The 15,414-nt window shown below is 32.6% G+C and overlaps 1 pseudogene; it reads left to right on the top strand.

Annotated features, from left to right (window-relative positions):
* Positions 1-1,047: 1,047 nt before the first annotated feature.
* Positions 1,048-2,884, top strand: LOC125480180 (annotated as a pseudogene).
* The last annotated feature ends 12,530 nt before the right edge of the window (positions 2,885-15,414 follow it).

Below are 15,414 nucleotides of genomic sequence, written 5' to 3'. Positions count from 1 at the left end.
ATGAACAACCCTCATGTATTAGAGAGTGAGATTACATTTTTATACCTCATGTTCGGGGTCTATTTCAATTCCTTATAACATCTTCAAAACATTTCACTTTCATACCTTAAGTACTATTTTATTTCAAAATAATGACTCCGTTACATTTTTCATCCATTAATCCATTAAATGTTAACGTGGTTGCCACATATATGTTATGTGGCTGCCAAATGTCTTCCACGTGGCAAATTCTTTTTTTTTTTTTTAATTAAAAAAAAAAAAACTTGAAAACGCAGAAACCCACCTCACCCCTGCAACCCATCTTCTCCCTCCCAACCTCCCAAGCATCCCAACATCCCTAAACCTGCAACAAGAAGAAGAAGAAGAAGAAGAAGAAGAAGAAGAAGAAGAAGAAGAAGAAGAAGAAGAAGGAAAAAAAATCCCATAAATCATCCTTGTGCGGGGCTTTTTGGTGTTTTTTGGCCCCGGAGGGGTGGGGGCGATAGTTTCAAATTTTTTTTATTTTTTATTTTTTATTTTTTTTTCCTTTCTTCCTCCCTCTTCCTCCTCCTCCTTCTCCGCTTCTTCTTCTTGTTGCAGATGTGGGTCGGTTGGGAGGGGGAGGGATAGTTTCAATTTTTTTTTTTTTCTTCCTCACTCTTCTTCTTCTTCTTGCAAACCTTGGGTCGCTATGTATTTCAATTTTTTTATTTTTTATTTTATTTTTTAGGTGAGAAAATTCAGGTTTTGGGTGGGATGGGATGGGTATTTGGATGGGAGGGGAGGTGAAGAGAGTGGAGGAGAGGGAGGTGGTTGGGATGCTTGGGAGGGAGAAGAGGAGTTGCGGGGGTGGGGTGGGTTTATGCGTTTTCAAGTTTTTTTTTTTTTTTAATTCATGTTTTTTTTTAATTTTAAAAAAAAAATACCACGTGGAAGACATTTGGCAACCACGTGGCATATATGTGGCAGCTATGTCAGCATTTAACGGATCAATAGATGAAAAATGTAACAGATGTATTATTTTGAAATAAAATAGTACTTAAGGTATGAAAGTGAAAAGTTTTGAAGATGTTGTAAGGAATTGAAATATATCTCAAACTGAGATATGAAAATATAATTTACCCCTGTGTTTTTATTGAAGTATTCGAAAGAAAAATTCACATTAAGTTTAGGAATAATCAAGCTTGAATTAATGACTTTCACCACGTCAAGGCGTCAATCCATTGCTAAGTTATATCCCTTCCTCTGTACCGTATAGAGATATAGAACTCATCTGCAAGCGAACAGTGGTGAACAGGAAGCCCGTCCAAGACGGAAAAACCTACCCTCTATTGGTTCATGATCGCCACATGGAGGAGAACCACCTTAGAATGGTGTTGTACTATCCATCAACCGAGGTGCCAAGGGAGCCTTGTGAAATCACAACGAAGCTTAGAGAGTCCCTGGCAGTAGTGCTCACAAATTATCAGATAATGACGAGCCGGTTGCAGAAGAATGACAAAGAGCAGTGGATGATAAAGTGCAGTGATGCGGGCGTGAGAATGATTGAAGGTAAGGCAAGAGGGAGTTTGGAGGAATGGTTAAAAAATGTGGATAGGGAAAGGGAGTTTATGCTTGTTTATTGGGAGGAAATGTACCATAAACCTTATTTTTGGTCCACATTTTATGTTCAGGTAATCATGTTAGTACTCTGCTGCATCACTATCTTCGTTTGTACACAATTATGTCTATATCTTTTGCAACATATAAATTAATCACGTGATGAGAGATAGATACGTAGTTGTATACAACTGGTTACGTTTAAGATTTTCTCCTTGTAACATAGAAATATGCTCTTAGTAAACAATTTGACATACTATGTAGTACTCTAATTGAATATTAGTACGGCCGGTTTCTTGCTAGGTACATCGTTGTTCAGATTGATCGTTGAGCAACATATCATTTTCTCATATTAACATTTTGTAATATTGTCCCTTTTTCTTTTGTATAGCTTACGGAGTTTGAGGATGGTGGATTAGCAATTGGGCTGAGTTGCACTCATCTCCCTGCAGATCAAACTTGTGCAACCATGTTCTTCAAAGCTTGGGCTGGCACGACCTTCTTCAGCAAGAAGATGCATCCTATATTTTCCTACCCGTTGCATCGCGGGGGCCTGGAAACAGAAGTCCGAACCAAAAGCCCTATGCTGCCTTGATCAACCTCTACACCTCCATCAACAGGTCATTTCACCTTGTAGGCACAAAACACAGAACTATTGCGCTTGCTTTTTCGGACGATATGGTTCGGGCTTGTATGGCCATGGCCCAGCCAGCCCATTGGTGCAACTGACAAATCAAGCCCAACACCGTTTGAGGTCCTTGCTGGGGTGTTGTGGATTTGTATTAGCAACGTGAAAGGAATGAGAGGGGCTTGTTAACATGTCCATATGCATGGATATGAGAAAGGTTTTGAGGTCAAATAAAGGCTTCTTTGGAAATTGCATGGTTTGTAACAAGGTTCATCTAGGAGGTTTCCAAAAAGAGAATTTTTCACAAGCTGCAAGTTCTATAAGTGAAGTGGTGGCAAAAATGGATACTAGGGAATCATGGATTTGATAGAGTGGCTTGAATGTAACGACGACCAATCTCCATCCTTGATGAACGGTTGCAATCTCATTTGTTCGAGCTTAGAGGCCGTCGACCCTTTTTCGGCCATTTTTTAAGATGTGATTGCACCAATTCATGTGTCGTGTTATATTGAGCCGGTGTTCAGATTAGGGCAAGTTTGGATTCTTTCGGCAAAACCAGAAGATGGTGAGCTAAGTAGGGTGGTACTGGTTACGCTTCCACGTGATGAGGCTATAAAAATGTGTGAAGACAATCTTATTTTACACATCTCTCTGACTATCTTGATGGATGTGAAATAACCCTAATTAGGTTTAATACAATGGTTCCAATTGTTTCCCGATAAACACTGGCTAACTGCTAGTCTTTAAGTACAATCCCAATACATATTGTAGCAAAAAGTGATAATCCATTTGATCAAAATTTAATTTAGTGGTTACTACAATACATCTGAGTCTCAAATGGTATATACATGTTTGTCACAGGCAGTCCAACTATTTAAACTTATGTATATTTCTTCTTTAATTTTGTAGTACACCAAAAATTTAAGTATAATAGTAATACTACGAGACTGGGTTTCTGAGTGCATCCAAATACTCCTCTACATAAGATGCTTATGATCATAAAGATTGGGACAAGCCGAATAAGTTAACCCATGAAAAATGGACACATTTTGATTTGGCTACAAAATTAGGAACTGCAATTAGGACACATATTCTTTTACCTGCTCCTCGAAATTAAACATGTCACAGGATACTCGTAGAATGGAAAGCATACACTATTTTTCAAAAGTCGCCAGAGAAATATAATACACCACCGCACAATTCATTGTTGTCTTCCATATTTCCAAAGATGATTGTGTTTTCCTTCATCCAATCTTTAGCAGAAGCTACCAGACCATGACGTGTTATATTATATATCTAAACCACAGCAGCCTACATGCAGTGTACTTGTATATTAAACTAGGATTTATTTATATTTTTTATTACAAAAATAAGGTTTCGAATGTTGGATTTCTAGTATATAATTTTTTTGGTTGCCTTGATTTCTCTCTTGCTTAATTTTTGTATGACTTAACTATATACCTTAAAATGGGGGTCAAACCGCAATTATTCAGTTGATCTAAACAATCTAATAACATTTTGTTTCGGTTATATTAGATAATGTTTAAAGTTCAAATTTCATGAACAAATGTTATTAAACAAAAAAAGGTCAAAAGTATTAAGGCATTCGGTTCACCAATCGTCCGGCCATATACATGCACTTTTAGGGCTAGAAAGGAATAGTGTATAGAAAGCAAAAGTCCATACAAAATATAAATTTAATTAACGAGTTAATGCCCGTAGTCCAAAAGGGAACTAGATTAGACATGGAAAGAGATTCTCTTCGGATCTCTTTCATCAAATCCTCCCAATTATTTAATTTGAGTTTTTGAAATTTGATCCAACGGTTAAAATTATTATAACTGTTAAAGAGATCTTTTATTTGTAACCGTTGAATTAAATTTTAAGAGTTCAGATTAAATGATTGAAAGAATTTGGTGAAAGAGATAGGTTCTCTTTCCATTGTATATTACACATTATGACAAAGAGCGTTGTCAAATTACTAATATTTCGAACGAGAGATGTAGACAGCACCTGCAACTGCAACTATGATGTGCCACTTCTCCAAACACAGTATAATTATTCTTGTTGGTGTTGCAGTTGATGGAGCATCTACTTGTTTCGAAATTTGGAATTTTTGAATACGCCCTCTTCTCTCCAAATTTCTGAACTTAATTTACACCTTATAGATTCAAAGACAAATGAATAAGACATGACCCAAAGTGTTAAATAGACTGACCTATATAGATTAATTGACCTAATTATTTTTTTTAAGGGCTGATCTTATAATATGGCTTGAGGTGTTAGACAAAAAAATATAAATATAGCTAGGGGTGGAAAAACTTTAACTGCAGACTTGAAAAGCAATATCATGAGTACTAGCTAGGTTTGAGTTTTTATCGACAAACTGATATTTTAAACTACTTTAATCTACAAAGAGAGTAATTATCATATTCATGTGCAGAGAGAGGCGGACAATCTCATTTGACCTAGCTATAACACACATTTGCAGACATTATTCTTTTTATTTATCTTACATCTTACATAATCTCTTGTTTTATCAAAACATCTTGCTAAATCCAATACAAGAACTTTAACTATATATATGAACCAGAAAGGTATAGTCATTAGTCAGCAGCTCAGTAAGATTGTTTATTTGCTAATTTGTTATATTTTCTGGGTTCCAGCTCCATATATATAAATGACCTGCCAAAGAGTAAGCAATTCAAAAAAAAAAAAAAAAAAAAAAGGTCATAGTAGGACTATCAAGAGTTACTTATCAAATTTTTTCTTCAAAAGTGTTTTGTAAAACTCTTTATTAAACAATACTTTGAATAATTATATGGCAGACCCAATTTTCAACCCTCAATTGATAACTCTTTACTTTTCTAATTGGTTACTTCCTCCATTGTACGTTACATAGCAAATTTAACTTTGCAATTATCTCCTTTGGAGATGTTCTAATAGCAGCTCTCTATGTACTCATCAATGTCATTGTTATCAATGGCATAGCCACACTAAGGGCTACGGTGGGCTGTAGTCCAGGGAGGATTTGTAGCAATATGTATATATACTTTAGTGTGTAGATATAATAGACAAAAAAATTGTGTAAGAAGAATTATTTTTAATGAAACTAGCCCAGTGAGTATTTAGCACAACTAAAAATATAAAAATTACCATGAATATTGTGATGTCATTTTGTTCAAGATTATTCTGCTTTGATATAGTGGGGTTTATATTAGTTTCAACCAATTTTTTAATATTGTCTTTACTTCTACTTTCAGTGTTTTGCTTTGATCTAGTTGTATGATTGTAATTGAGATATCAAGTTTTCTATCTTCTTCTTTTGTTTAAATCTAAATATATGTGAAATTTGATGATTCATTGTAATTTTGTTAGTTTGCAATTGCGAAGCTTATTGAGTTCCTGCCAGGCAAATTTTAAGTATATAAATACAAAGGTTAAACTTAAATTTTTGCATTGAATACGTATGTAGCAAAAACCAAAAAAAATTGATTTTAGGGTAATTTTTTTAGCTAGCCCACACATAAAATATTTTCTGGTTCCGCCATTGATTGTTATGGTGGCCAATTTTGTTTAGAAGCGACGTCATGTTGATGTTGAGTAGTCTATTTCTATGGCCAAGAGCCTTAATTAAACACTTAAACGTGCCGATTACCTCAAATTAAATGGCAGTTAGCACTTAGCATGGAATATACTGATTCATTGAATCGATCAAATTCTGTTTATAAAACAAACACCCACCTGGCTAAGTCGTCCAGTTAGTCAGGCCTCCAGCAAGAATAAATGAGCTCTAAATTAGTCGAAAACTTACTTAATGAGACTCTAATTGAACCTTTAACAAAGTCTCTAATCACGAACAAAACAATCACGTCAACGACAACAATGATAAATTATGTTTCGGCTAATGATTAACGAATTCAATATCCATATTAAAGTCTTGATTTCAGTACTGTTGTGCCATGCATGATAACTCATGAGCATAATGCAGGTTGTGTAAAACAACTAACATTTTCACGAGAGGAAGATTCCATGGTTTGTCGTGTATATTAATTTGCAGAAGTATATAGTATTAATCACATAAGTTGTAGTTAATGATCATTTTGCTAGCACTAGAAGGCCTTTGTATCAAACACGACCCTTGAGTACTTTATCTTCATCATCAGTCAGTCACTCCCGAAGGAAATCTCAACTTATAAAGAATTAAGATTAAACACCAGTTAGCAAGTAGTTTTTAAAGAAAAGTACTTAGTTTAAAGAAAGGGAGACTTTGGATGCGGTTCCTAACCATTAATACTTTTTAACAGAAACCTTATTGATTTTTAATTTTTTATCAAAATCTTTTGACTTTGTACACGTTACTATATAAATATTATTGTATTTCCATGTCAGCAATTAAGCTTAAGATGTTATGATATTTAAATCCGAAAAGTAATGGACTACAATAAAAACGAAAAAAAATTCCCTAAATTTCGATTGATTAAATGAATAAAAAAGCAATTTAACAATATAATTTTAAAATAATATTCTGCATACATATTATTAAAATGTAAAACAAATGTGCCCATGTGTGTGTGTATATATATATATATTATATACAGACACACATATATACATTCTCTGCAAGTACATATAGTAATGTGCCGAAACTAATTTATTGGCATATGAGCACAATCTATGACAAAAAACATATGAGTGAGTAATATGGGTATATAATATAAAAATAAAATATATTGTAACCATTTATAAATAAAAATATTGTGCCCACTTACATATGGGTAAATAATATAAAATATATGTTTTCCCACTTATTTAAGTTTTTCGGTAGATTAAAAAAAATACAAAAGATTTAATAATTTAATTGGATTAAAAGGTTAAACACCAAGGATTAAAAAGTTAAACATCAAAGATTTAAGAATTTGATTGTATTTAAAAAAAAAAAGCTAGTTGCCTGAAAGAGAAGAGTTAAACACTCAATTAACTTCTTGTTGATAATATAATAATATAAAACACTGATGTGGAAATAAATCAAAGGACTTCATTTAAAGTTTAAAAGACGCAAGATTTCAATCAGGAAATGTCACCACCAAGGATTGGAACATAATTTTTCCAAAAGTATAAGTCCAACTAAATATTTTAGGTAGGATTATATATGCTTGTGTCTTCTATGGGGAACTTGTCATTCCACTTACCGTTTGAACATCAATCGAAACCATTCATTCTTTTTATCATATCTAAAAATCATATATGCACAAATTTAATTTTGCTATCATTCAGTCATATATACGTGTTAAACCAATTAAATGTTTTAATAATAAGTAACATCCTCACGATGAACCATCTATTTGTTTATGCACAACATATGAATGGCTAAAAATCTCCAAATTGAATAATTATTTGCATATATGATTTTTAGATGATGATAAGAAAATGAACGGTTCCGGTTATGATGTTTGGAATGTTCGTCATCATAAGTTGAGGGAGCTAAGTCCCCCATGTGAGGGAAGCAAGCACGGAGTAGGATTCTCTCCCCTCTTTTTTTCCCTCTCATTCCCTCCCTTCCTATTTGAACGGTCATATTTAAGGCATGTCAACATCTTATATTAATTTTTTATAGAAAGAAAAAGACAAAATAGAGAATGTGAGAGGAAGAGATAGAAGGGGATGGAAAGAGGAGGGAAAAGAATTCTAGTCCAACAAGCACTATCCTTTAGGATAAGCTACAAATTTTATTGTACGTTGTGCCTAACTAAACGGGGAGGTGTGGAAATTAACCCATCTTGTTCACAAACTTATTCTTTTTATGATTGTGCTCTGTGGTTGATTTTGAAATTTAACGTTTCAGAATGTCCTTAGAGTATCTTAGGATTAGGGTTTAGGCCTTGAGTTTTAAGCAGAGCCCAAATTTCGTGGGCTAAATTCTATGATTAAGCAATTAACGTAGTAAAATTTAACAATAATGGTATAGTTGAATGCAAGAATCACCAATTAACATTATATTAATCACTTAACTGCCAGTCCTTATTCACCTTAACAAAATGGTATAGTTAAACGCGAGAATTGTACTTTGAGCATAAAATGCCTTCCTCTTGGCTCTTCTACCCCCTTATGAGATCATGTTCGCATTGCGTCTTGTGAGGCACCAAGTGTTATAAATTGAGTATTGTCGGAGTAGTCATTTTTCTAGTGAGTTTTGAAATTTGATCATTATCTTGTTCGATTTTACGTTGTAGATTGAAATTTGAATTTGATTCCAATATTTTATAGGAGTTAAGCTTTTGTAATTTATAGGAATCAAATTTTGAAGTGGGATAAAAAGTTTGAATTTGATTCCATTATTTTTTACGGATCAAAATTTTTGAAAAGGGCTAAAAGATTGAGTTAAATGAAAGTGATCAATTCTTGAGTTTAATATATTTGACTCATGAGTTTAATTCTTAGTCAATAAAGGACAAACTTTTTTGAGAGAGAACAGAAACCAATACTAGAGTGTGAACAAAAAACAGTAGATAAGTTCCACAACTAATAGATAGAACTCACGTCCACCAAAGTTGTACCACTGTAGCAATAATGTCATAATAATCAATTCAAGGTGCCGAACTCGTGTATATATATGAGTTAAACTATCCTAAACCAATGTGGATGGTCTCAGGAGTGGATTGGAGAATTGACTTTGCTTTCAATTTATATAGGAATTATCAAACACAATTGGTTAGATAATTCTGTTTTTAAATATATTTTTATTTTTATTTTTTAGTTGACTTGAGTGCAATATGTTAAAGAGGTGTGCTACCCGCACATATTTTTTTACTTCTCACACACCTCTTATTAATTTATGTTCTTTGATTTTATCCAATTCATCTGATCCGACGATCGAAATAAAAAAAGTATGTGAGAAGTAAAAAGAGGTATGTTAAATACATGAATTTGACTCCTGAATGATAAATGGCCAACCATTTGAGCGAGAGAAAAGAGAATAACTAATTAAAAAATCGGGAAGAATAAAAATAGACAAGTCTTACAACTACTAGTTAGAACTCACATCAAATCATTCTTATTTATTTACTATAATGCCATATTTAAGTCACTTAGTACTATGGTCTAGTAATATTCCTCTTCACTGGTAAGTGAGAGGTAGCAACTCCACCCCTCCCAATTGCAAGGGCAATTAGGTGATTCAATCCCCCTAACCAACAAAAACAGCTTTAGCCCACCTAAATCAGTGGGGCTATTCGGTGGGCCCAACTCCCCCTAACCTAGTAACCGAGCAAGAACCGCCTGACCTTGTACTCGAATGGTCTGATGTCATGTTGACGTTAGCCAAGTCCAAAACCCTTTTGTCTATGTTTTTCTCCCACTCTTCTCTCCAGAAACTCATATGGTACTAACTTTTCTCTAGAAAAACCAAATAAGATGAACAGAGTAGATGGAGCAGCTGTGGAAGATCGAGTTACAGACCCAAAACTCTAAATCCAGACCTGAAACCCAAATTTGTGGAGGCAAGATCGAGAGAGAGGAAGATGGGTAGAGGCGGGATCTAGAGAGAGAGAAATGGGCAAAAAGAGAGGAAGTGGGAGAGGAGCGGAGAAAAAAAGGGAGAGGAAGAGAGGGTAATGAAGATAGAGGGAGAGAGAGAGAGGAAGGCATCGGAAGAACCTGGAGATTATTCTCGAAAAGTAAAAAAATATAAATAATAGCAAGCACCGGCACTTTACCACAATGGTGGAAAGGTGTTGAGTCCTTGCATGACAGCGTGAATTTGAACCCCATTAATGACTAATCTAACAAAATTTATCATTTGACAAAAAAAAAAAAAATATATATATATATATATATGTACATAAATAATAAAATAAGAGTAAATTTTTAATTGTTTATTTATTAAATGTTTTAAAAAAACAATTTTTTTTAATATTGAATTGTGCGGGCAATTTATTTACGAAGTGGAGATGTACTCGGACAATTACTAAATTGCCCCTATCCTAATTATTACCTTAGTGGGGTGAAACTGCTCTAATTCACACCACTATGACGGCCGTAGTACTATGGACCACTTTATTTAGATTCACACCACTGTGGCAATATTGTTATAGAAATCTCAATGTTTTTGTTTCCTATATGCAGTAATCAAACTCATATGGATCAATGCAGAAGGAGAATGACTTCTATGACATAGGTATACTGCTATCGTGACATCTCGTGTCAAGTATATAATGTCGTGTGTAAGTTTCTCTCTAAATACCATTGTATAATTGACACAGATGCCACATTGCTGATACATTTGTGATATGCATGTATAACTAGGGTTTTTTTTTTTTTTTTTTTTTTTTTTTTTTAACAATTCTTCTATTAGGCCTTTGGCGGTGAAATGAAATTTGTGATTTGATTATAAAAGAAAAATATCTGATCGTTGCCACCCCAACACGATCGATTTTCTGTAACAAGCTTAGAAAAAAGATCAGAAAATAAGATGCCTAAGTGAATAAATAATTGAATTTTTAATAAATAAAGTTGCAAAACTCTGCAACGTATCTGTTATATATCCATTCAATAACAGAAACACCGGAAACTTTATCAAGTTTAGTTTCTCCATATCCGTACACCAAATATGAAGTAAAAGATACAACTGATCAAATAATTGAGAATTCCTATGCAGCTTATGAGTTTTGAACTGGTTTAAAATGATAATGTCAAGAAAAGATTCGAGAAAAACAGTGCGGATATATGATCATATCTTGCTGATTATGAGACAAAGACGATTGGCAACACAGAGAGAGAGAGAGTAGATGATGACAAGGTGGTCTGAGATTTTGGAGTTGGTTTAATAAAACTCAAGAATTTGTTACCAGCAAATTTTGTGCCTCACTCAACTTCCACTTAGGTGCATGTACCAAGAAATAGCTAGCTAATTTACATACTATACTCTATATAACATACAATATAGATTAATATTAATAAGAAGGAAAAAAAAATGCTTGACTATATGGACCGACATATCTTCTCCGGATGTGTGGGGATTTTGTACACATGGTACATATGAATCATACAGATCCAATTAATCTTGATGCTTACTGTAAAGAAAATAATTAAAATCTTGATGCTGAGTTTGGTCGGATCTTTTACAAGAGCTGGATATAGAGGCATTTAAAGTTCATGTTTAGCTTCAGTGTTTTATTTTATTTATTTTTTTATTTTTTGTTTTTTATATCCATATCAAGGTTTTGATTTGAAGCTTTTTTCGGGTTACACACCAAAATAATATACTTTTTTTAAACTCACAGTGTGTAGATGGCGCTTTACTTCAGTGACAGAAAACAATCATACCTATGTACTCTGCTGCGGTTTGATCCCCTCTGATCCCTATGATCCCTCTCTCCCCTAACAACTAACAATTTAACCCGCTAATGCTATCGTTTGTCAAAAAAAAAAAAAATTGTTATTGGCACTCCTCCAAACTTTCTATATTTAGAAAGAAAACACACTTGTGAGGAGTGTAGAATGAAATTTTTGGAATGCCAATAACACTTCTCAAAAAAAAAAAAAAAAAAACTAAAATTGTCGACTAGAGAAAAGCTGTAATATAAAAAGATTGTTCATTTTCTTTTCTTTTGACAAAATGTTATTATAAATTAATAAAGACATATATTAGTCTAAATGTTTGCAAAATGCGGTTCACATGCATAACTAATTTTGAAGAAAATGAAGCCATTTAGTAGAGGTGCAACTAGAAAATTTTCAAGGGATGGGTTACTTAAAAATATTACCATAACATCTCATGATCACAATTTTCTATTCGTGCCCACAATACAATTATGCTACAGTATTGCCATAACGTTTATTTGATGGAAGGATTTGCACAAAATTTTCAGTCAGTAGGCTCCAAACTCATACATTTAAAAATGCTTAGATAAAAATCAATAACCAATAGGGCTACGGAGTTTCTTCTTGAATTTTGACTTTTGTTATGAGTTTGAAAATTTATAAAATGCTTAATTAGTCTTTTATTTATTTATTAAGAAATGGGAAAACATTTTTTTTTGGTGGCTATGAAGCAATGGAAAAACGTTGAGTTGTAAGCAATAACGTCAAGTGTTGCATAAGGAATCGCTAAACAAAAGCTTTAATTAAAGCAACCGTTCTCTGTTCATTTATTTCAAACAATAACATACCGGAAAAAATAATGCAAATAATAAAGTTGTCGAGGAATTGAAACTATTCAAGAAAGTGGTGATGAAAGTTGGAAATCCCTTAGAAAGCAAAACAGTATCTTTGCTCCAATCGAGTGTCACAACCTGCATGAATTTAGGATTTAGAGTTTAGGAGTTTTTAAATTTTAAAGATTTAAAAAAGATATAAATTTTATATATATTCCGTCATTAGAGTACTTTTTTACCCAACTAAAAATGTAAAATGTAAAATGTAAATTTCAAAATTTCAAGACATTTTCTATCTTCCATTGAAGATGCGCTCAATGAAAAAATTTTCCTCACAATAAAAATTTATAAAATACAATTTGCAAGTTATCTTGGATCACTCGTTAAAATTGCTTTAAACGTATCTGAAATCCTAGGTTCGAATCTCCCGCTTCCACTATCATTGGAATTCACAAGTTAACATTTTTCTACTGCTATATCATTCGCTCCGTTTACACATGTAGGCATAAATACCCCCTAGTTCTTATGTCCAGTAAGTTTTTAACGTATGCCAAAGAGTAAAAGAAACCATCATAGACTATTTGGCGCCAAAATCATGATATATTTGTTTAATCTTTTATTTTTATTTTTTAAATAAGTATTCTATTTATTTTGTGTAAATCGAAAGCCACATGAAAACATGCATTGCATGAAAAGGCAAGATCTTCCAAGATTTAGATTCTCTTGCTGGGAGGATCCGAACCCTTGATCTGCATACTCCATACCAACGTCCAGCTAAATTTTGATCTAATAATGGTTGACAATGAGATATTTTAATTCATTTCTCATGATTTCTTTTGACTTCGTGTTATATTTTTCTCCTTTTTTCAAAAAGATGGAGGAGGTGTTTTGTTTTATTTATTTATTTATCTCTAAAAGGGGGAGTATCTCGATACAGTAGAATTATTCATAGTTTTCTGTGTATTTTATAGCACATGAGTATTTGAACTATTTTGATTTTTAACATGACTTGCATTCACTAATTAACACATAAACTCTCCCATTAAAATTTGTAAACCAATATCACAAAAATCAAGTTTTAGTTTGATTAGGGGACTAGAATGGTTGATCAACTTGATCTCATTCTCAAACATTCTTTCCAATTTTTTTGACTTTCACAACTCATGACTTTTTCTAGTCTTAATAAGTAAAAATGGCAATACGAGGAATGAATTTCATTATGATGTAATTTAAAGTAAGTGTTATTCATAGTTAATAAAATATGGAACGGGTATAGCATGAACATTAAGTACGTACATTATTAGGCAACTTTGTTAAAAATATACTTTGGATAATTTGGCCATTTTCATTAAATTTTAATACTTTTATTAAAGTTATTTATTACTTTTATTTTTTAAATAATATGTTAAAAATGCCTATTGAATACGTAAAATTTATGTGTATTATTGATAAATACGTCTAAATATATAACATGTACTAAACGTGAAAAGTACGTAAGTACGTGGATCAGATGTTGGAGTTTTAAAAAACGTGCAATTTAACGAATCATTCAAACGTGTACTAAAAACATAAGTATTCTTAAAAAACATGTACATACATATATATATATATATATATAATACATGTATTATATGCGAATTTACTATATATGGTGCTATTTGCTAATCTATTATATGCTACCTTGACATAAAAATTTAAGTAGCTAGTACTTCTAGAAAGATGTCAACTTTGTCACTGTACCTCACCCTTTAATCCATATTACCCAATCTTAATAATAAGGGACATTCATATATGTGTTAATTTTTTCTTTTCTTTTCGTCAATCGGATTTTATGGAAATTACATGACACAAATTTTGTGTTAACTTCCTCATCCCTTTGATGTGGTTAAATCCTAATATGCCACACCTTTTTTCAGCTTGATGTGTGGATCGAAGCATGCCTTGGTGATGCTCAAATTTTGATTGTTTTCCATGAAATAGGTCTCTTTACTGGAAACTAGAAGACTGCCAAAAGCTTTTGTTAAAGGAGTAGTGTCTGCCAAGAAATAATGACTAAATATATGAATTACCTGCCCAAAAAAAAAAAAAAAATCATATCTTATAGGTTAAACAAAAGGGTCCGTTTACTAAAAATTACAACATTCTTCTTCTTCGTCTTCTTCTTTTCTTGTGAGAAAATATGCTTATTTCAAGGATTACATTACCAGACTGCATGTGCCATATTACTAATCCAATCTTAGGGATCCTATAAACAAACCCAATACACAGTTAATCCTTTAATTTAAAATATTCTTTAATTTAGAAGTCCTTAAATTATACAAGCTTTGTATGGTGGCATAAGATTTACAATCTCTAACCAGGGCCTAAGTTGACATTAAAACTTATTCTATTTAGTGTTGTCTCGGAGTTAGCGTGGCGAAGAAACAATACTTGGCGCACAATCATTTCTAATTTATTTTTCTTCTGGACAGAATCTTTCTTCTTCCTTATCTATTGATTTTTTGTTACTAGTTCTCATTGACAATTAAAATTGTCGGCAAGTCATATATATTATTTGGATTTTGGATTCTTGGACAGCTCAAGTAAAATGCCACTTCATTAATGATTTTAAAACTCCATTGTGAAGGTTCTCAAAAGAAACGCATTGTTCATCTATGAGTTAGCCAAGTTGATTAGAACAACGTTCACTTTCATCTGTACTCAAGTTTGAATCTCACTTCTTGTAATTTAGATAATTCAATATAAAATATTGCTTGTATATATATGAGAATCCCACTGTGAAAATAGCACACATGTATTACAGTCACTCATAATAATTTTTCACAACCGAAATACAACTATAGTAACTTCCACCCATTATATTGGATAATATTTTCACAACTTCTAGTTTCTTTTTCATTTTTATTTCAAGTTGAGCCATGTATGTATGATATGTGCCCTTACATCATATTTCAACAACAATATACAGTACTATACAAGTTGACTATTAATTTAGTTTGTGTATAAATAGCCTTCTCTCGCTTCATACTCAAAAATTCAGAAAACCCCCACAAA

The sequence above is a fragment of a genome, unplaced genomic scaffold (assembly GCF_019419815.1).
Source record: "Pyrus x bretschneideri cultivar Hongxiangsu unplaced genomic scaffold, Pyrus_bretschneideri_v1 Contig1, whole genome shotgun sequence".
Taxonomy (NCBI): Eukaryota; Viridiplantae; Streptophyta; class Magnoliopsida; order Rosales; family Rosaceae; genus Pyrus; species Pyrus x bretschneideri.
This window is presented reverse-complemented; position numbering and strand designations above follow the sequence as displayed.